At 53.0% G+C, this 22,418-nt stretch overlaps 1 protein-coding gene across 3 annotated transcripts in view; it reads left to right on the forward strand.

The window, feature by feature from the left end:
- Positions 1-2,098: 2,098 nt before the first annotated feature.
- SEMA6C (semaphorin 6C) overlaps positions 2,099-22,418 on the forward strand; it is a 95,634-nt gene continuing 75,314 nt past the window's right edge. The window contains exon 1 of one of the 3 annotated variants that reach the window (XM_029580214.1): positions 2,099-2,383. The gene's annotated coding sequence lies outside the window, so the exon portion shown is untranslated. The remainder of the gene's footprint in view (positions 2,384-22,418) is intronic. The other 2 variants (XM_029580211.1, XM_029580213.1) reach the window with 2 other exon arrangements.

The following is a 22,418-nucleotide window of genomic DNA, read 5'->3' on the forward strand; positions in this document are numbered from 1 at the left end:
TTTGGACAAGTTCTTGGACGAGAAGTCCATAAACTGTTATTAACCAGGTACACTTGGGAAAAGCCACTACTTATCCCTAGGTATTAACAGCAAGGCATCTATCTACTGTTTGGGATCTTGCCAGGTACTTGTGACCTGGATTGGCCACTGTTGGAAACAGGATGCTGGGCTTGATGGACCCTCGGTCTGACCCAGTATGGCAAGCCTTATGTTCTTAGGTGAGGGGAAAGGGGCATGTTAGAGACTGAGACTGGAGTCCTGTAATGACACAGCTCAGTACACACCTGTGCACCGAGTCAGTCCACCTCCAGGTCTGTGCATGTGCCTGTGTCTGATGCTCACACACAAACCCTCAGTTTAGCCAGTGTACCATTTCCTAATTTGATCATAATAAGGATGCATGCAAATCTCATCTCATGCATATTTATTGCAGATATCCTGAAATCCGACTGGTTGGGGGGGGGGGGGGGGGGGGGGGGGGGGGGGGGGGGGGGGGGGATCTTCCAGGACAGGTTTGGCAACGTGTGGAAAGAGAGAAGATCCTCAAGCATCACCAAATGCAATCAAGAGACCAAGAAAATGTGGCCAAAGATAGAGAAATGGGTGCCACTGGCCTGATTAGCACCTTGACGTGTTGCCCGATGACCACGAGGAGGCGGCGCTCTTGGGCACAGTGCAGGGACTGAGGTGAGCACCAGCAGTAAATCTGAGAGTCTGACATCGTATCTAACAGCCCGGCGACGAGGCCTTGCAATTTAAACCCCCATTTTGCACTGGGAGAACAAATCCCAGGTTTTTCAAACACTTATTTGTTGTTTTTTTTTTGGGGGGGGGGGGGTTGGTACTGATTTGTCCTCACCCTAATTTTGGAACCCCCAAAGCCCAGAACTGGACGTCGGCCCCCACGGAATGCGTGACCGCGGGGGATTCACCCCAGCTTCACTCCCACCAGAGTGGGCCGCGCTGGTAGCGCCGTAGGAATGAGACCGCCCGCCGTGTTTTGGGTCACCGTGTAAATCCAGTAAATCCCGGGAAGTGAGGGAGAGGAGTAAAATGAAAACGGGGACCGGATCTGGGAGAGGGGGCGGGCAGTCCAGCTATGAGTCACAGAGAGCTGGGTGATGCCTTGTAGCACCCCTGTACCAGAATCACTGGAGGAGATGAGACAGCAGCAGAGGCAGAGAGAGACAGCTACCTTACCCCACCAAGAAATATTAGGTGGCCAATATGTTTATTTCCAAGAAGAGTGTGGAACCGCGCGCCTGCATTCCGTATTTCCAGAGGAAACGTGTCACCCGCCCTCTCCTCCCTCAGGCCCGTTCCTGCGTGTTTTGCGCCCCACGACACGAACCTCTCTGGCTCCTGGCCTGCCCCCCCCATCCTGGGGTGTAGCACTAGGTAAACACTAGGTGGTGATGGCGGGTCCCACCATGCTGTGAAAGGCGCCCTGCTGTTTTTCTTAGGGGGGGGACGGGGACACGTGTGCTTTCCTCCTGCACTAGGCGTGCAAGTGCTGCCCCGGTGCACCCCGGCCTTGGCTGCACGCCCACAGAGCCCTGCTTTTTCCCTTTCTAGCCCCCCCTCCCTCCCCCCGGGTCGTGGCAGCACGGCCTTTCCATGCCCGGGGTTCGTATTATTGTTTCTGCCGCTCCAGATGTTTCCTTCCCCTGGGCACTTCCAGCCCCGCCGCTCGTTTCCGTAGGCGCAGGGCAGGAAAGAGGTGGGTTTTCCCGTCACTTTTACTGTCCGGCAGCTCGGGAAGCCCGAAAACTAGTGAGGGCGAGGAGGAGAAAGGGTCCCTCCGGCCCCCATGCCCTGCCATGGGGGGGGGGGGGGGGAGCGCAGTCCTCCTTCCCTGACTTTCGGCTTTCTAACTTGCACTTGGCTTCTTCTCTCTCCTTTGTGTCTGTAATGGCTTCCCCCCACCCCAAGCCCAGACTCCTTTTTCCGTGCCAGAGACAGAAGGAGACAAAAGAGGAGAGGAGAAGGGCTGGGGGGGGGGGGGGGAGTTCTCTGCAGGCAGCGGCTTCCTCTCTCCTCGGTGTGAGGGAGGAGGGAGAGCAGGCAGGGGGGAGGGCCGGAGGAGGAGTGAGGCAGGGCTGCCTCGCGCGGGGATTGGTGAGCGGATCTCCAGGCTTAGGTGGGGGCAGGGACTGCCTTCCCCCGTCCCTGCTCTGCTAGACTTTTTTTTTGTGTGTGTGTGTGTTTTGTTTTTCTGTTCCCCCCTCTTCGGGCTCGCACATCCCTGGTGCAGCGAGATCGGAGCTCTCCTAAAAGGATTATCCCGAGTTGCCGGGGCTGCGGGATCCGGCTTGTGCCCTGCTCTCTACCGATGAGGACATCGCCTCGGGGCGGGGGACGGACGGACGGGGAGAGCAGAGAGGTAAGAGGGGGCCGCGGGGTGGGAAGGGAGGGATGGAGGCTGCCTGTCAAGACTTGCTTTTAATGTGGCTTTTCCCTGTGCCCCGGGTCCTCCTTGCCCAGGGCTTTCACCGGCTCCTTCGCCTGGGGGGGGGGGGGGTCCTGGGTATAACTTTCTGTGCTTAGGTCCTGTCGGGGGAACTTCGGTGCTAGAGGTGGAAAGTGGCTTTTATTGTTCTTCAAAATCCGAAGAGGTGTCTGAGTGCCAGGAAGGAATGGAGCAGATGGGGGCTGGGTGCCAGGATAGGGGGGGGGGGCTGCAACCTGCCATTCAGGGGTGCAGAAGATGGGGGTGGGGAGGGGGGTGGCTGTTTGGGTTTGATGCAAACTTTTAACCCGGCTGCGGGGTCCACATCCAAGACGGTACCAAGAGCCAGCGGTCCAGAGCTTCCCGCTGCAGCTGCCGAATGGATTCCTTTATTCGCGGGGGGGGGATTGCCAATGCGGATCCAGAAACCTTCCCAAATCAATGGGGAGCCGAGGCAGTGTGTGCCGGGGAGATGAGCTGCATGACTGGACTCGGGGAGCGAGAGAGGGAAGGAAGGGAGAGAGAATCAGGGACGGGGGGGGGGGGGGGGGGGAGAGAGGGAACGCATCAGAAAGAAAGGCAGAGAGGAGAAGGGAAGACATGGAAGCAAGTCAAGAGAATTAAAGGAGGAAAACAAGGAAGACTGAGCAGAGTGCGGGAGATCCGGAGAGTCTCCAACCTGTGCAGCCACCTCAGGGGGACCAGGTCCTCATCTGGGAGGAGAGAAGCAGTGCTAAAATGATCCCAAGAATACAAGAGAGGGTGAGGAAAATGCTCTTTCCTGAGCCTCTCCTCCTTTCTGCGGGAATGAACACGCCTCTCCCTAAATCTAGATTCATTGTACCTTCCTTGCAGGTGGAGGGCCGGGGGGGGGGGGGGGTTTAAAAGGAAAACATGGAAAGAGGCAGCCGGCTCGGACGGGAGGGCACAGGTGAGGAGTGGGGCTGACAGCTGCCTACCCCCTCCAGCCCATCACAGAGACAGAGTTCGTGTGCGCCTCACTGATTGAGCTTCTCCTTTACGTTAACATGAGCACCAGACTGCAGTGGTTGGGGAGTGGGATTGGAACTCGGACCTCGCGCAGCGCTGAGGGCTGGCAGCAGTCTGAGCCTAATAATGAACTGGAGAGGCTGGCACAGGCCACAGAGCGGGGCTGGGGATGGAAGGATTTTTATAAAAGTGGGTATTTAGAAATGTTATTTGCAGTAGGTTTCCTTGTGGCATTCCGCCTGTATCCCAAAATGTGGTCTTTCTATTAAATGACATCATGCGGTGGCTGTGTCAGAAATAGAGGTCAAGGAAGAGCTTGGAGCTGAAGCCTCTTTACTGGATTATCTTAATCGGTTTGTGACTGGCCTTGGAGAGCTCTGATCCCTTAATTATATGTTAGGCCAGCATCCTTCTGGGCTCCTTCTGCACCGGCCTGGTCACCTTGTCTTGTTGACACATGGGGGTAACCTGCACGAAGCAGGCTGGATGGACCGTTTGGTCTTTTTCTGCCGACTATACTATGTTACTATATTTCTATTAACTTAGCTGAAAGAGACCTGCACCGATTTCCACACTCTGGCTACCTGCACTAGTTGAATGAATGCATACATTCTTTGTACATTTTCCCAGGGTTTTTTGTTGTTGGTTTTTTTTTGGGGGGGGGGTTGTGTATGGGGGGGGGTTGTATTTTCCTCTGCCCCCATGATCGTCCCTTTTTGCAGGAAGCTCATAAGTACCAGGGCCTGGGAATTTAAAGAGAGCAGGAATTCCAGCTCCTGCCCCCCACCATGGACCGGGGTGGGGGAGGGGCTCCTCTGTAACAGAAGGATGGTTAGGGGCCACCTGCGGTGCTGGCATTCAGACCTCTGCCGTGGCCCATGGGTCTTGTGCCCTTCCATATCTAACCTAAGGTCTCTGGCTCTGTTTTTATCAAGACCGACAGATCCGGTCTCACCCAGGCATGCCCATGGCTTCCAGTTTTGATTTCCCAGAGAACAGCAGGAACTGTCCATCCTCCTTGCATGCAAGGAGAGAAAACAAGGAAAGGAGCAGTCCACAAAAAAAAAAAAAAAAGGGTGAGCCAACTGGTGACCCTCTTCAGGGAGCATCCCTGGGGTGTTCGTGCCCAGGGCCAGTAGTGGGATCCCCCTGATTGAGGTAAGTTTGCTGGAGGGAGGGGTGATGTTGCATCTGAAGTAAATTATGAGGCTGTTACGGAGTGAGTGAAGAAAGAAGGGGAGCTGGCAGCAGCTCTCTCTCCCCCCCCCCCCCCCTTCCATGACTCATGCAAAGATGTCAAGTGACCCAGTTCAAGATTTTAGGCCAGTCCTGGATTTCTGACAAAGCCCCCATCCTGTTGCATTCTGATACCTGCAGCTTTCTTTTCAAATGGTAGAAGCAGGAACTACAAATCCCACCATGCAACGGTGGGGAGCCTCAGTTCAAAACCCGGGACTGGCTGCCTTGGAACTGGCTCGGGGGGGGGGCAGCTCTGGACTCAAGGAGTCCATCAGACGCAAGGCTGGACTCTCTGCAGCAGTATGCACCAGTGACATGGACGGGACGACCTGTGGCGTGGGGGAGAATCCGCCCCTATTAACGGTAGAAAAGAGACAAGGAGCCTTGCAAGCAGCTGAAAAGCTGCAGCCAAGGTCAGCGCCACCCAAACGTGTGTTTAGAGGAGCTGGGGTGTGCGTGCAGGAGATGAACAGGCCAGAAGGGAGCATGGCGGGGATTAGTTTTCAGATTCAGGTTCTCTTACTAAGGGCATGCGTGTCTACAGGCTGAAGCTGGGCTGGCTGTAGCCTCCTGTCAGGGCCTTACCCCTCCCCCACGTGCAGCCCTGAGTACTTGCAGATGGTCCTAATTGGGGATTCGGTATTGGGAAAACCACAGGTTATCCCCTCTCGCTCCCAACCCTCCCGCTGAAAATGCCAGCTCGGAGAGGGAAAAAAAGCTAAACACGAGCCTGGCCACGAAGCTCGGCTCTGACTGATAGCTGCACCGTGGCCAAACCACCCTTAAGTGACCGAGTAAACAGTCCTGCGCTGGATCTGATGAGTTTTCTCCGCTGGAAAAGGGGAAGAGGAACTTGGGGGGGGGTGCAGAGAGGGAAGGATTGAGCAAAGAATCCAGGAAAGGAAAATCCAACTTGCCCTGGAGGTAGCCGTGCTGCGACCCCAATAAGGCACTTTTAAATAATAGAAGGCACGCCATTTCCTCAAGGACGCCAGTGAGTGCGATCATGCGTTACCTGCTGACTCCCAGTCGTGAATCAAAGGGGTCAAAATGCAGCCCTGCCGCTGGGGAGGGGTGCACCCCGGGGGGGGGGGGCCTGTTGCTTTAACTGGCGCCAGACTCGGCTACCCTTCTAGCATTACGTAACGGCAGTAGTGCACAATAACACAGCCTGTGACCCGGGGAGGGGGGGCCCTGCCGCCTGGAAGGAACACAGCACGAGCTTCAGATGCCAGGCTCTCCGTGCAGTAGCAGCGTGCGCGGTCGGAAAGGAGAGCCAGCAGACTGATCCCCGCCAGGGGCCCGGGAAGCGTCTCAGGGCAGACGTCTCAGGGCACCGGGCTGGGGACTGTTAGCAGCTGAGAGAACCCTTTAATATATAAAAAGCACCATAACAAATGCACTGTTAGCTCTCTAGGCACCTGCTGCCCAAGAGTATTAAAAAAATAAAAACAATCACAGATAAAAGTCTGCCAGTGCACTAATGGTGACAACGGACTGGCAAGGGAAAGTGCTGCTTTTCCGCCTTCTGATGAATGGGCGACTTCCAACGTCTTGAAACCTGTATTGCGGTAATTATAGATTGTGGTGACAAAGGTGGCAGCCAGTCCCAGCTCCCCCATGCCTTCGGAGGCCCGAGCGTCGGATCCCTGCAGCTCTCGGAGCAGGGCCGTGTGCGGCAGGGACCTTACCTGCCAATGCTGAAGCATCTATCGATGATGGCTAATTAATACTCTGTGCGCGCCTGGCACTCTTCTCCCAAACAGGCCCTCCGCTCCCCCCCCCCCCCCCCCCCCTGAAACACCTCTGTAGAAAGATGCACACAGCCACCTCTGGGGCGCACGGCCTGGCAGCCCATTTCCCGCACCCGAACTTGCAAGCCCGCTTCCGTTATCGGGGGGGGGGGGGGGGTGGTCAGTGACCGGAGCTTGCCGTGTCACCGAACCTGACCACTGACCTGGACCACCGGGGAGCGGACGCTCAGCTGGACAATAATGTCCCGACAGCGTGGGGGTCGAGGAGAAAAAAAAGTCCTGGTGAGAATCGGAAGTAAAGGGGAGCCTGTCCCTTTGCGCCCTGCTTACGGGTGGCAGGGGCCAAGCCCGCCCGTGCCCTCCGGGAGTCAGTGGATGTAAGAATACTTTGTTCCCCTGCTGGCATCTGAAGAGTTTTGCGCTGCCTTTTTGGAGAGACGTGGGCCTCCTCGGAGGTGAGGTTCCCTTGCCAAGATCAGAGGTTTTCTTCTGATCTAGTCTGAGCTGGCTTTCTCGCCGCTAATGAAGTTCCAGAGTTGAAAATAATTCAGAGCTGGCAGACTGGAGGAGGGGGAGAGAGAGAGAGAGAAGCAGCCTCCAAGTCCATGTCTCTCCCCCCCCCCCCCCCTCCACGAGGGCGCTGCGCTAGAGGAGGATGAAAGAGAACGGTGCCTGAGCAGACAGACGTGAGGGGACTCTGCCATGGCAGAGTGTGTGGGAGTGAGGACAGCAGGAGGGGAAGGAGTCCAGAGCTAGCACAGGAGCGCTGCCTTATATCTGGTGAGGGGAGAGAGAGAGAGAGAGAATCGGGCAGGACAGGGGGTGGAGGGAAGGCAGGAGTTTGTGTGCTGCGTCCTCTCGCCACTGTATCAAGGTGCTGGAAGCTGACTATGGGCTATGGCTTTACCCTCCGGCGCACGCAAGGGGAGCTGAACCTCTGATTTTCCTAGGGAAAGATCCAATCTTCCTTGGGCTTCTTACCCACCTTTTTGAATAGGAAAGCCATCCAGACTGGGTTTACGGCACCGTAGAATAGCGGCCTGTGAGCAGTGCTCAGCCGCAACCTTACAATGAGAAGCGGTGTATCACAGATCAGAACAGCAGCAAAACATCAATGGCCAATTAAAATGTGTACCTTAGGGCTAACCTCATCTACATGAGTAAAATACCGTACCTGAAATGCAGCTCGCTCTGAAACCTGAAAGGGCGGTGATATTGCGCCTGTATCGGTCCTTGGTGAGGCCTCACTGGGAATCCTGTGCACGGTTCTGGAGTCCGCACCTTCAGAAGGATATAAACAGGATGGAGTCTGTCCAGAGGGGGCTACTGAAATGGACAGTGGTCTTCGTTCTAAAACACAGGGGGAAAGACTTAAAGATCTAACATTTACTCCCATGAGGGTGAAAGGGGGTAGGAATAATCTTAAGAAATATTTCTTTACATGGAACGGCTGAAGAAGAGGAGAGCATGTGAAATGAAGAGAGCCTAGCAGACGCACAGGGGAGCTCTGAGGGAGTGGTAGGGATCCTAACACTGAATAGTTAGGATCCAACAATAGTTGTTTTTTTTTTCTGCCATCTTCTTTCTACCCAGCATGCAATTGGCTAACACCAGAACTGGATCAGCTGTTTGACAGCCCTAATAGTAAGGGAAACTGCTTATCAGAGTGAACGGGCTGAGCACTGACTATTCAGTTTGTCCAGTACCATGTAACAATGTGTGTAACCGCAGGGCTGATCAAGAGTATTTGGTGCCCTAGGCAAACCTTTGGTCATGCACCTCCCTCCCCAGCGTATGTCCCGGTGGCCACTCCAGCACAGTGCTCCCCTCCTACTGGTGGCAGTGGCTCCAAGACAGTGCTGTCTACTTTGGCGATATTGGCACCAGCACAGCACCTCTCTGAGCTTTGTGCTGGCAGAATGTTGCTGGCCCCCCCCCCAAAAAAATTTGCTGCTTTAGGCGACCGCCCAGTTTGCCTGTTAGAAGCACCGGCCCTGCACCAAGGCAGAGTGAAGGAGCTGGATCAAGTGAGGGAATCTGTGCGCTCATCTACCCTGGAAGGTAGAGAACCAGAGAGGAAGGCAAAAGGAGCGGTAACCTGCAGGGGGGTCGAGCTTTCGTTACCGTGTCGAGCATACCTGGCCTGTTTAGAGCCGTGGCTGTAACTGCGCAGCGCAGTCTGTGAAACGCTAACGCCCTACTCAGGTACCTGACAGCATCGTGCCGCTGGCTGTCGTCTTCCCGGGTAAACTATTACTCTCTCCCTTTTGTAGCCTGGAGGCCCTTTTTCTTTAAGCAGTCAGAAGTCCTGCAGTGGCTCTGCCGGGCGGAGGGACCGGGTTTGGATTCCTGGCTGGGGTTGCTGCGGAGGGCGGAGCGTCCACTCATTGGAGTGAACAGGTCACCGTCTTCACGCCACGGATTCACGGCTAAAGGCTGTGGTTGCAATGAGCAGCTGTGAACGAAGGGTCCAAAGGTGCCCCGAGCCCTGGTTCCCAGCGAGCCGGAAGCCCGCAGGAGAAAGAAGAAGCCAGTGAGTCATGTAAAAAACAAAGCCCTACAAAAGTGCCAGATGCATAGGCAGGGCCGATACTCACCCGTGCGTGCTGTCATCCTCTTCGGGCAGCTCTTACAGCCGAGGAGGACTCTTCCGTCTGAGGGTCCGCAGACGGCTGATCCAGGGCTGAGTTGCTTCTGAGCGAGATGTCCGCTATTTCCCACGTCGGACGTCCAGCGCCAGTGTGCTAAAGATGGGAAGAGCGCGCTGGGTGTGTATCGCCTCTCGTTGCTCCCTGATCACGTATGAGATCTGGGTGGCATTTCACCAGTTAAGTTCCTGCAAGCCAATTGAGGACCAGTGGACTGGGCAGCATCTCGGGCTGGTTATTGGCACTTGTGTTTTAGCTTTCTCCCCCGTGACTTCGTTTCCGGTGTTCAGAGAAGCGAGGAAGCTTTGGCAGGCTTGCAGTGGAAGGCGCTCTTACCTGCCTGCCCTGGAGGGGGGGGGGGGTGTTTCAGGCACAGAACGGTGAAAGCAGCCCTTCCTCGAGACACATTCAGTTTCCCTCAGTTTCCGTGCCTTTTTCAGTTACCTGCCATTGCTTTATTTTTTGCAAAGGGGACCCCAGTGGTGGCTTGTGAAGTCTCTGCTCTGTTGCCGTAATCGCCCGCACGGTGCACTGGCTGCGGAGCCGGTTCTGCACACGGTTACGTGCCTGGAGCAGGACCTCGGGCCCAGATTTCAGGTTTTTTGCCCCAGGATGTTAATTCCCTGCTGGGAAGCAGGCAGCCATTCTCCAGGGAAGGCCTCACCCGGTGCGGGGGTGTCTCTCCCTCTGGAGGAGGAGCCTTATCAGCCACGGCCAGCCAAAGGCGGCAAGTTATAACGAGGTCAGTGGAACGGGGATGGTGTGAGGAAAGACTTGGGGCAGCCAGGAATGTTTTGCCTTGGAGAGGAGGCACCCAGGAGGTGGCATAATTACTGCTTATTTAAGAGGACAGCAAGCGGCATTCTTAAAACCAAATATTATTTCCCATGTTAGCCAGCTGTGCCACTGAGGCCACGGCACAGGCAGCAGGGCATTTTCTTTTTAAAAACATATCGTGTGTATCTTTTATTTCCATGCGTGTGTGTGTGTGTCCCCTTGAGAAGTCTACTGTGCAAATAAGCCTTGGAGACATTGCCGGAGCCAAAGGCCTTGAAAAGTTGGTGCCCGGGCAGCAGGCCGGAGGTTGTGTGTCTGTCAGCGTGGCACGCTGAAGCAAACGTGCGCTCAGGCCCCCGAGGGACTTTGTCAGTTCCGGGGTTCCAAGGAAAGAGAGCCAAGTTTTGAAGTTTTGAGAAAGTCGGCTTTTAGTGCTCTCTCCAACCTTTTACCGGACTTGTGGTTTTTTTTTTTTTTTGCTCCTCCGTTTCCCCTTGATGGTCTTCTGCGGCCTGTACACCCCCAAGTCACGACTCGCTCCCGCCCTCACGAGGGAAGGGGAGAGGGGCTCCTGGCTGCTCCGGTTGCAGTGCTGATGATGCCCATGCAGCCCTCGGAAATAGCCTTCGGTTAAGTTTCCAGGGAACAGGTCCAGTAACCATTTATTTAGCTGGACGGCCTTAGGTGTCACCACCTCCTGCTTCCGGGAGTGAGCGGCATGGCACGGACTTTCCTGATGGGATTATCTGAACGGTCTTCCAGGTGACCCGGGCTGCCGGCTGTTGGAGGCAGGAGGCTGGGTTCAGTGGAAATTCAGCACCTCTTATGTTCTTAATAGTGCTTTATTTAGATATGAGCTGAGCATAGGCAGGACCTGGCTTACAAAACTGCAGGCTATTTATTTATTTATTTATTTAGGATTTTTATATACCGACCTTCTTAATACAAGTATCAAATCAGGTCGGTTTCCAAAGAACAAAACTGTCGCGGTTAAGGCGTTACAATAAACAGAGTTTCTGAACATAGGAACATCAATAAATATTACATAAGCAACAGTAACTCGACAAAGTAACGTGGATAAATATGGGTACTAGCTAAATAGGGGTAGTGTAACTTGGGATATACATTTAATAGAATAATGTGTAGATGGGCGCAAACATGAGTAGTGCATTAGTGCATGATTATTTGTCAGCATAAATCGAGTTCCAGTTCCTCACTGCTTGGGGCAAGGCTTAATCCAGTCCATTAATCCCGTCCAGGGTCTATTAGGGGTGGGCAGCCAAAATTGTTCTGTTTGGTTGGTTTGTTTTTTTATTCGTACCATTTTTTTCTCCACTTCGTTTTGTTTTAGTGCACACAGCATCCAAACGAAACCAGAAAAGCACAGCGCATCCCTAAGGTGTAGGTACCTAATAATTCCTCCTCGTCATAGATGTAACATACATTTGGACAACATTTCACACAACCCTTGGTAAAACTTCAGTACTTGGACATGACTCAACATGCATTATACAGGCATAAAAACTCGCAGGTCTTGACGGGGTCCTCCACAGCTTTGGTCTCCTGACTGCTATGAATGTTGAGAAGTTTCTGGAACTTTCCTTTGAAATCATGAGGACCAATCCGGCTTCTCAAGCCAGTCCTTAGGACACCCCCCCCCAAGCCGGTCGTGTTTCCAGGATGTCTAGAAGGAAGATGTGTGAGAGCGTGCCGCGTGCACCCGCCCCGTCGTTTGCGAATGTATCCCAAGCGTGTTCATTGAGGATATCCCCCCCCCCAAAAAAAAAAACCAGACTGAGCGGCTGTGTCCCGCGGACCGGCGTGAGGACCACCGCGCTAGAGCTTGATGCCGCTGTCACGCGAGCCGTTCTGTGGCTCAGTACGCAGAGCACCGAGCCTTTTGCGGTGGTCAGGGCGGGCAGTTGCAGGCCCCTTGCCTTCTCTGACCGTCGGTCCCTGTCGAAAGAGGCAGTGGGGATGGGATGTGGTGGTGTGGAGAGGTGCGCTGAAATCTGGGAGAGAGGCCCGGACTCCCAGTGGTAGCGGCACCCTTCTGCTCTAGTTGAAGAGAACAGGAAAACGGGGGGGTGTCAAACGTCCCTTCTTAAGGGGGAAGGGAGGCAGCAACCGTGCTTATATCTCTGCAGGCTGCGGGGCCCCCTTTCCGTGGGCCAGCAGAACACCTTTCGTCCAAAACAGATAGGGCCAAGTGGGAGTTTCTCTGCAACACAGAAGCTAACCAAGCCTCCCAGAAGCTTTTCTGGATAATGGAGCGCAGGCCAAAGCCTGTGAGAGAGATAGATATATATATATATATATATATATTTATTTTTTTTCAGATGAAAGGGATGCTACTGCATTGCATCTGAGCTTTTGAGGCTAAAGCTTTTTTGTTGGGAAGGTTCGAAAGGCCAAAATTGAGCGTGACCTGGCCCGGGAGAGGCTGTGAGACGGTTTCCACTGCACCGGAAAGTAGCAAAGTTGTCTAGGACAGGTTTCACGCATGCGGAAAACGCTCGGCGGCTTTAGCCTACGTATGAACAGAACCTCTTCCAGCTCACAAAAGTCTTAACGAAGAGCCAGCCAATTCCTCCAGCTGAGTGAAAACAGTTTTTGCTTATTTTTAATATATAAAGCAGTGTCGTATTTTTTTTTTTTTTTTAACCGCTTCTAGTCCATGAAGTCTGGAGAAGATTCCTCGCCGTGACTAAATCTGGATCTCCCCAGAGCTGGCCTAGAATTTCAAACGTTTCCGAGAGTTACTTCTTGCAGAATGAGAAGAGACAGCCCTCCCGGTGAATATCTTTGGCTGTTTCCACGAGCGAGCGGGGGGAACTGAGAGAATGCAAACTGTTTTGCAGGCTTTCGGGGAGGTGTCGCGGTACGTCTTGTTGGGCACAGCCCCCCCAGAATCTGCTCCTTTCCTCTTGGTGAAAGGTGTGAAGATGCCACAGATGGGGGGGGGGGGGGTGACATAGCAGGACGAGAAGGGAAGGTTATAATCGGAGGTAGTTGTGCCTTACTGTGTTACTGATGCTGAAATATATAGGCCTTCTCTTTCAGTCCCTAATTAAGGGTGGAACAGATGGCAGAGGATTTGTTTAAAGTAGCACGGCCATTAAAATCAAGAAGCACGGCATTTGCGTTGTCTCCTTACAGACAGCGCTGTCGCCTGCTATGGCGTAGCTTCCATGAGGAGTTCGTGCTACCACAGACGGGGGGGGGGGGGCGGCAATGTATCCATGTCAAGGGGAGGGGCAGGATTGAGGTCTGGCAACGCCCTAGGGGGGAGAGCCTGGGGGGATATCATTATAGGTGCAGCGGATCCTGCCTGGAGGCGGGGGTGGGGGGTGAGTGACTATGATTCGGGAGATCCTCGGGGGGGGGGTCTCTTCCAGCCCTAGAAGGACCTCCTGGGCCGTCCGTGATCTGCGGAGGCTCAGTCCCCTTGCTTTACAGCCTGAAAATCCAGGAGCGTTACATCCTAGAAAGGGTTTTAATTTTGCTGGAGGGACAGTGTTGCTAAGGCCGGGAATGCAGAGAGAGCCGGATTCTCCATGGGCCGTTACTCGCTTTATGGGACTTGCATACGATTTATTGAAAGATGTTCTTGTCCAGGACTTGGGCCCAGGCGTTGTGAATTCCTTTCTCGGATGCTTCTGAGGTCAGTAACATCTGGCTAGGGTTCATGGGGATCAAATCCCAATAAACATGGCATCCAGTTGAAATGGGCTGAAAGCAACGATGAGGTTTTTAAAGGTTTTTCATTTCAGCGCGGAGATGTTAGTCCATGGTGAGCCTTCCTTGCATCTGCACTGGCTTAAGTGCTGAAAGGCTTCTGGGGTTTGGGCCTGTAAGGAGCCAGGGGATATTCGGCTGTAAGGAGCAGATGTGAAACTTTAGGGGAAGGAATGTTTGTGCTAAGAGCCCTGGGAGCCCTGAAGGAAACTTCCTTCTAAGGAACAAGAGGAGCAGAAAGGCCCTTTCCCTTAACCTTAACCATCCGCTCTGCGATTCCCAGGACGCAGGGGGACTTTGGGGAGCCGTGTCCTGGCAGAAGCGTTCTTTGGTGTCACTGGCAGAGCTTGCGCTCAACAGGGCTGGGTGAGAACAGCTTTTATCCCCAGACCAGCTGCCGGTTACTGTTTCCTGTTAACCCCCTTCGGTCAGGATCTGAGCCCTGGTCTCCCTGCCTCAAGTGGATAACTCTTAAAATGTCCAGCAGCCGCTCACACGGTCCTGTCCCCCTAGAGCTTACAATCTCGGTTCGGGCACGGTGAGGTTAAGTGACTTCACTCAAAGTCACAGAATGACATGCGTGAAAAGAAGGCCTCCAGCTTTCCTCCTCTCTGTCCTAAAGGGACTTCTGTCAGTTGCCTTTAACGCAACTGGTGCCTGCTGTCCTACATAGCTGCATCCCGGCAATAAACCTGACCACAGATACTGCAGCAGGACACAAGGCCTGAGGTCCCAGATGTGGGCGCGTTGCTGAGATAATACGGCAGCAACTACAAGCTTGAGTACAATGAGGACGCTGGGAGGCAGACTGGGAAAATAACCTGTTATTTTCCCAAAAGATAATGTCTTCCCTGAAGCTTAAATAACACAGTTTGCTGTCGAGCTCTTTATCAACCCTGATGCTGATAGGCCATGCGGAGGCAGCCGGCTCGGGGCCTGCATCTGTCCAACTGCAAGGAGGGGGAGGGGCCGCGCTGCTGCTGCTGGTGGTGGTGATGGCGAACGTGAAATATTCATGAATCCCAGGAACAGAGTTAAAGGAAAAACCCTCCCGGCTCCCCCTTGCCCCGCCGCCTCCTGGGTTAGCCTCATCAGAAGACCACGGGTCTCCTTTCAGCCTAACCCAACTGGGCGGCCTTGGCAGGCTTTCCCGTGCCCGACTGGCATCCGACTTGCCTAAAGTGGCGCAAGGGTCACCCGAATGGACGCCTCTCCTTGCTCCTCTCATTCCTAATTGCAGTATTTCAGCGAGCTGGTGCGGCCAGAAGGGGACGCGCTGGAGAGAAACCGCGCGGCCCCCCCAGCACCCGGGAGAGGCGGCTGCACGCTTAATTGCCTACGGGTGCTGATTATACGAACCACAGAGAACACTTACCAGCTAAAGGATTCATGAAACGTATCCGTGATGGAAAAAAAACCCCAAACTCTTCTGAAAGCACAACATAACGCGCACGATAGCAAGGGGCGAAATCGGCCTGGAGCATTTATATCGTGCGTCCAGAAGTTTCTTTTTTTTTTTTTTTATGATCCATCCATTTCTTTAATTCTTTTGTAGATCTTTAGCGGATCTTCTGTTCTCTGCGATTCCTCTTCTGCGGAGGGACCGCACGGAAGAGTCTGTCTTTTTTCGTCGGCCCGTGACTCGCGAATGACTTAACGCCAGCTCCGGGGCTGGCGTCCAATTTGCCGGGTTAAAAAGTGTGCTTTGGGAGCCCGGGGATTTACCGCGTCAGGGGGTGGGAATTCGCACGTGACGAGTGCTGTCGGCCGCGCGTTTGTTTGGGCGCGGGTTTGTGCGCGCCGATCCCCTCATTCCGGTGGGGGGGGGGGGGGGGGAGGCTTACGCTACCACGTCTTAAGACGCGCGTCCAGCCGAGGGTAACCCCGTGCGCTCGGCCTGCCACTGACCCCTCCCTCGGCTTTTAAAGGGTGGGGGAGGGGAAGGTACTTCGAGGAGGATCCAGGCGAGGACCTTGCCCTTGAACAAAGATTCCCCTGCGTTTGGAGAGCAGCCACCAGAAGTCAGGGGTTTCTGGTTCCCATGCAAAGTTTTGAGGAGGGAGGGAGGGAGGGGGGGCAGGCTCGGCCCTGCAGCCCTTGTTGTGTAAACAGGCGGCAAGATGGAGTGAAGTTGTTGTCTTCAGCGGCCAAGGGCGTGATTGCATTGTTTGTACGATAGCATCATTAGTTGCATTAATATGTCTTGCCAACAATTACCTCATGCTAACTACTTACCCTAATTATGCTTCTGTATCAGCGGGGGCTACGTTAATGCTGGGCCTTTGCAGGTTTGCTGTGAGGTTAGGGGACTGTGTTCCCCCCGCCCCTCAAAACGTGCACACCCCAACAAGTGAGCTAATTTTAGGATCATGCTCCATAGCCACCTTCTCCTTAAAATGTTTGAAAAGATCCTTCTTATACTACACCGCCAGCAGGCCCCTTATATAACTGTACTTAGGTTAAGAAACACATTCAATTAAGAAGGCCTTCAGCAGGGTCCCCTCTGAAAGCCCGTCCATGCCTTTTCCGCCTCGGGATGTTGCGCGTCTGACCCCGCAGGCAGTGGTGGGCCGGGGTGACGGGAACCGTTGCCGGAGTGGGGGGGGGGGGGCCCCCTCCGCACTTCGCGGGAGCTGGGGAGGAGGCCTCGCAGTGACTGGCCATCGCTGGGTTTTCGGCGGGCGTGGCAGAATATGCGGTAGTTCTGGTGCCTGCGCGCCGTGCCGGGACAGCACGGGTTGAGGGGATGACGTGCTGAACCCCTGGCTCCAGCTCACAGTGAAGCCAGGCTTAAAAAGAATTGCTCACGTCCTCCCGAGGAAAATGCAGTTCTCATCACCAAACCTAGCTGGGCAGGGACAAAGTCTTTTCACCAGGCCGCCGAACACTGCAGATGAAATCCCGGTGAAGGCTTCAGTGAGATCTCTTGTTGCCAGGACACCCAGAGTGATCCATCCCAGGTTTCGGGGAAGACCAGAAGGCAAAGGAACAGGCAAGAGGTAACTGGCTGTGAGGATGGTTTTCTGTAACTGAGCAAGCAAGGGGAACATTGTAAGCTCTCTGGGACAGGTACCTGGATTGTAATTCTCCTTGCACTCAGGTTTGGAAAGGCGAGTAGTTTAAATCCAGATAAACTGCTGGGCTTGGAATAAAAGGAGTCTGTTGCCTGTGTGTAAAACGTACCTCATGCACCCTCAAAAAAGGGACGCAACAAGGTCTGCTCTACCAAAAATGTGCATCTTTAAAGTAATTGTTAGCTGGATGTAGGGATCATTTCCAGCCAGCTAAATACTCAGTTGAGATATCACTGCTGTGTACTCTTAGCCATAGCTAAATATACACACACTCTGCCACAAAACAACAGTGGAAAACAGTGACACACGTCTATGCACACTAACGCCTCGGAAACATCCCTGGAACACAAGCGCCTTGTGGCATACAACACATTTACTGATTTCTCAGCCAGGACACAGAAACTCGCTGACACGTCACACGGCTCCTTACTCCTAAGAGGCCCAGCATGGGGGGATGAACTCTCTGAACGCACTGCAGTACACCCCAGGCCTCTTCCCATGGCTTCTTTTATAGCTCTGTTGTTCTGTTTTCTTTAAAACAAATCATAGAAGATAAACAACCATTTATCCAGGGGGCTGGGAATGCAACAAAGTCGATCTGGGATTGTGGTTAAAAGAGAGAGAAGAGAATGGGAGGGGGGGGGGGGGGAGGAAAAATGGAGAGACAAAAGAAGGAAAGTAGAAAAGGGCAGATTAAGAAGGAAGGGCAGTGAAAGAGGATGAGAAGAGGGAGAGAGAGAGGAACCGTGTGTGTGTGTGTGTGTGCTTGTGCCTTTGTGTCCGTGGGTGTGTGTTTACATGCGCCCCCCTCTCCTTCCCATCTCGGCCTTGCTCAGGTTGTGGATTACATGCAGTAATGGTTCAGGCAGGCAGATTTGATGACTCGCCTGTATGTACCGAGTAAGCAGTTCCCATAAATCAGGACAGCAATATTGTAATTTGTTCTCTAGGACGCTCGGTAGGCAGCTACAGTACGGTTATATATTTAAAATCCAGCCAGCGACAGTATGACAAGGCTCTGATTGTAATTGCTTTTGGTATCTGTCACCTTTGTTGATGATTTAGACAGGTGCTATACTGGAATCATTCACCAAACCTATAGGAACGCTACGGATCCATAAATACATAATTATCTGTGCCAGGGAAGGGAAGACAGCCAACCCAGATCATCCAGTACAGAAGAAACCTTATCCAACTCTGATGCCTTGAGGGGAGGGAAAATGAAAACCTATCCTTGTGATCCCACAGCCAGGGTTTCAGGATATGCAGGAGTCAGGCCAGGCCAGTACTACTGGATGTGCAAACTGAGCAATTGCACAGGGCACCACACCCAGGAGAGGCAGTGGATGAAGAGGAACAGTGAAGCCTTCATGGCCCAAGAAAGGAAGCAAATAAGGAGAGGCCAGGGCTGCCACTAGTGATCCTCATCCCACTGGTGGCTGAAGAAGTAAGAAGCGAGATGTCTGGCTGGCTGCTTGTGGACCCCATCCCACTGGCAGTTGAAGAATGGAGAGCCCGAAATGGCAGCTGGTGGATCCTATCCCACAGGTGGCTGAAGAAATAAGAAGAGTGAGGTATGGGTCACCACCAGAGTACCCCCATTCCATCAGCAGCTGAAGATATAAAAGAGGCCCGGACATGAGCAAGTCAACATACGAGTATAAGTGAGAGAGAGAGGGAATGTGTCTGTGTGTGTCAGTGAGGAATGTGTGAGAGAAAGGGAATGTATGTGCGTATCAGTGAGAGCATGTGTGTGTGTATGTGTCTTTGTTAGTGAGAGCATGTGTGAATGAGAGATGGGTTGTGTGTTGTGTGTTTCAGCGAGAGCATGTGTGAGTGAGAGATATTGTGTTTGTGTCAGTGAGAATGTGTGAGAGGGAGTCTTTGAGTTGGTGAGAGCTTGTGTGTGAGATACGGAGTGTGTGTGTGTGTGTGTGTGTGATAGAACATGAGTGTGTCAGAGCATGTGCATGTCATTGAAAGATTGTATGTGAGAGAAAGCATATGTAAGAGAGGGGAGTGTATGTGCGAGAGAACATGTATGAGCGAGAGGGAGTGTATAAGTGTGAGAGAGGGAATGTGTGTGAAAGAAAGAGAGAGGGGATTATGTATGTGAAAGAGAGTATGTGTGAGAGAGAGTGGTTGAGCGTGTGAGGGAGAGAGGAAATGTATGTGTGACAGAGTGTGTGTGTGTGTGTATGTGAGAGAAAGAGGAGAAAGTCTGTGCATCCCCAACCCCCACCCTCCCATAATCCATGACAGTCTTAGGGTGACTGGAAACTAAACTTCCCAATATGGAGAGCAGGAAATTTTGGATCCTTATTAGTTGTAATTATTGGGTGGTGTTTGATGTGTCTGCTGTTTTGAAATATTTTATTGATGTTTGGGAAATTTAAAAATATTTGTATGTGAGTTTTTAATTATTGGATATTCTATTTATCGGCTATTTTGAACTATTCTTTTTATTAATATGGTTTTTCTATTATGATTGATGTCTTACATTTTCTTGATTTATTTCATGCTTTATGAGTAATGGTGATATTTCTGTTTTTCCATAGTTGCACTGCATACAAAGTCTGGCTTGTTTTGGTTTTCAGTTCAGTTTTTGTCTGCACATTTCTATTTATGGTTTCTTTTATTATGTGTTTATTGGGGTCTATCTGTGTTCTGCATGTGTGACTGAGGAGAGGTATTTGTTTATAGTAGCAGCTTGGCTTGTTCTGTTTTCCTAATCGAAGATGCATTGGTGTTTTAGGGCCCGGTGTAATATGTGCAGTGTTGCCTTTTTTCATATGTAAGGTTGTTGCTGTTTGAGTACTGGCAATTAGTGCTGTTTTAGTATGGGAGGTTTATAATATTGTAATTCTGTTTTCTTGTAGCTTTCCTACGGTTATGCCTGCACCCAACAGGCATTATAACAGGCTTAATATCAAGTATCTGTTGTTTGCAGACTTTTCTGATTGACACCTCAGCAGTGCATGTAAATATAATACACATGTTAATGATAGTTTTATCTGTGAAGACTACTTTGAATGTCCTTTTTCAATTAAAATCTGTTATTATAAATGCTTAATTATGTTTAGGGAGGGATGAGCAAGGGGAGGCACAAGGCCGTAAGGTTTGCCTAGGGTGCCTAATACCCTTAAACTGGCCTTGATTGGAAAACCAATACAAAATTAAGCATTAAAAAAAACCAACAACAACAGAGTGAGGAGAGGAGCAGCAAAGTATTTGATGATACAGAAAAATCTAGTGCCGGCCGTGCATCTCCAGTCTGTCTCATGCATCTTCATTGTGAATATCCTGGAAACTTGGGTGGCTGTTGGATTCCCTAGGACAGCCTGAGGAAGCACTTCCACGGTTAATCACAGGAAAGCCTAGGGATAGGGACCTCTGGCTCACCCACCCACCCACTGTCATGGCCACGAAAGATCCCCCTCCATGGATGCCGGGGCTGAGAGCTGCTCGGACAGAGCACGCGTGCCGCAGTTAATGGCTCCAGCCACGCTGCCGTGGGACGTCGCGGCTGACTCTGGAGGGGGCCCCAGAATGACGCGGAGCCAGAAGAGCAGCGATGATGGGGGGAGGGGGGGGTTTCTTTCCGGACTCGGATCCACTGCCGGGCAGAGGCCCTGCACCCACTGCCTGCCACGGTGCCAACCCTGCGGGTTGCCGGAGGGGGGAGGGGGCAGGCTTTGCCAGTCCTGGCCGTGCCCCAGTGCATCCCGGAGCTTGTCATTCCTGCTTTCCTTGAGAAATGCAGCCCTGGCTCAGCCGGCGACCCAGACCGGGTCGTTCATTTTTCACCTTAATTGAAGTTCCTGAACTCTGTGAAGGGGAGGGGCTTTTCCTGCCTTATTTTTTTTTCCCCTTTAACTGGAGTCTATTGACTCTTGGTACCTCAGGTGGCTCGTAAGGGACGGTAAGGAAAATAAAGCTGAGAGGAAGGTGCAATGTCACCCTGCCATGGATTCCTCCCGCCTCGTGTCAGGCCTGCTGAGTTTTAAAGAGGCAGCGTCAGGCACAGTCCTGAAAGAGCAATCCCGGACCTCCTCTTGGTCCTGCAGCTATCTGGAGCCTCTGCTGCTGCGGCCCGGCCCTCTCCAGATAATTCTCCCACAGGACCAAAGCAAGAGAGCCCAGCCTGCACAGAGAATTCGGCTTTTCCCAACCTGTTGTATTATTATCCTTTTAACCACAGCCGCATCCCATTGTTATGAAACGTTTGAGGATGCTCCTTCAGTGGGGCATTTTCTCTTGAGGCTCACTAGGGGCTCTTGGAAGAAGCGTCCAGCGCAGTGGCGCTCAGGACTAAAAAAACCTCGATGTCCTACAGACTCTCCCTCGTGCTGTGTTTATGGGAAAAATGCGTAGTCCGTAGGTCCCTGAGAGACAAACCACTTGGCTATTGGCCTGGCCCTAATGACTCCGGCGTTTTGAAGCTGATCCTGTGATGTCTTTGCAACGCACAGAGTGTCTCTCGGGGAAGGGAGATGTTTCCCTCGTTGGGGGCAGGGGTCTGGGAACGCAGCTTTAGGCCTCTGAAGTTTTTTTGTGCAAACAGTAATAAATCTCAGCTTGAACCACTGACATTATCCCCCCAAGCCACTTCCACACCAGAGCCCCCCCCTTCCCCCCCCCCCCCACACACCCGCTGCACACATGGCAGAGCAGTGATTGTGGGTTCTCCGAGTCTAAATCTGATTCTGGCTCACAAAGAGTCCGTGGTAGGGAGGGGAAAAATGGACTCATCCAGGGCTTTCCAGTCAATAATTCACTGCCCCTTCCCCCAGCTGCGGAAGAAAATTCAGGCAACAACCAGGTAGCCCAGCCTGCAACAGCCTGAGTGTGTCAGAAGCCAAGATGCTTCTAAAAGCACCCACAGCATCCCCACCATCCGTCTGTCCTCTGCACCCCCAGTGAAGCCCAAGGGAAGTGCTGCGGGCATGATTCACCCTGGAAGTGATTCCTGCACTGATCTCACACCCTGCTGAGGGTGTGCGCCTTCAAAAGCCAGCAGTGTGGCCAGAAACCTGTGATTCATGTGTGACGGGGCAGGGCAGGAAACGAGCTCCTGGCTCCGGCTGCTGGAGCGTGGGCTTTCCCCATCGGTTTCTCCATGCACCACCTCCTGCCGTGCTGCGTGGGTTAGTGCCTCCCAGGCTAGGGTCCGCCACCTCACCTACCTCAGTCCGAAGAGGCTGAGCCAGCCCTGGTTTTATGGCAATCAGAATTACCAGTCCCCTGCATGCTGTGAGGAGAACATCAGGACTGGGGCACTTCAGCTGGGGGGGAGGTGTTGACCCTTCTCCCAGGCCCAGGTGGTCATGATGGGCTCTCCCCCCATCCCTCGGTGAGGGGGAACAGCCTGAGAACGTGCCAGGCCTTCTTATGATATGAGGGTGAATCACAGCAACCGCCCGGGGCAGGGAGTTTCTCAGTCAGAAAACCCGGCATGGACTTGCCCGAGGTCATAAGGAGTGGCAGTGGGATTTGAACCTTGGCTTCCCTGGTCTGTAGCCCACTTGCTCTTAACCATCCTGAAAGAGATTGCTTGCTCCCTCTTGCCTGTTTGTGGCACCAGGTGCATCCTTTGCAGGCAGATGGCACTGTGGACTGGGTGGGAGCCAACGCCGATTCCTCCGTGGCAGGAAGCGTCACAAAGCTCTGCTAGGGCTCGGGCTTCGTGATCCTTCACTGGCAGCTCACCCAGAAATTCCCCCACCCCCCCCCCCCATCCTCTCGCAGG

This window comes from Rhinatrema bivittatum, chromosome 16 (genome assembly GCF_901001135.1).
Source record: "Rhinatrema bivittatum chromosome 16, aRhiBiv1.1, whole genome shotgun sequence".
In the NCBI taxonomy this organism is placed as follows: Eukaryota; Metazoa; Chordata; class Amphibia; order Gymnophiona; family Rhinatrematidae; genus Rhinatrema; species Rhinatrema bivittatum.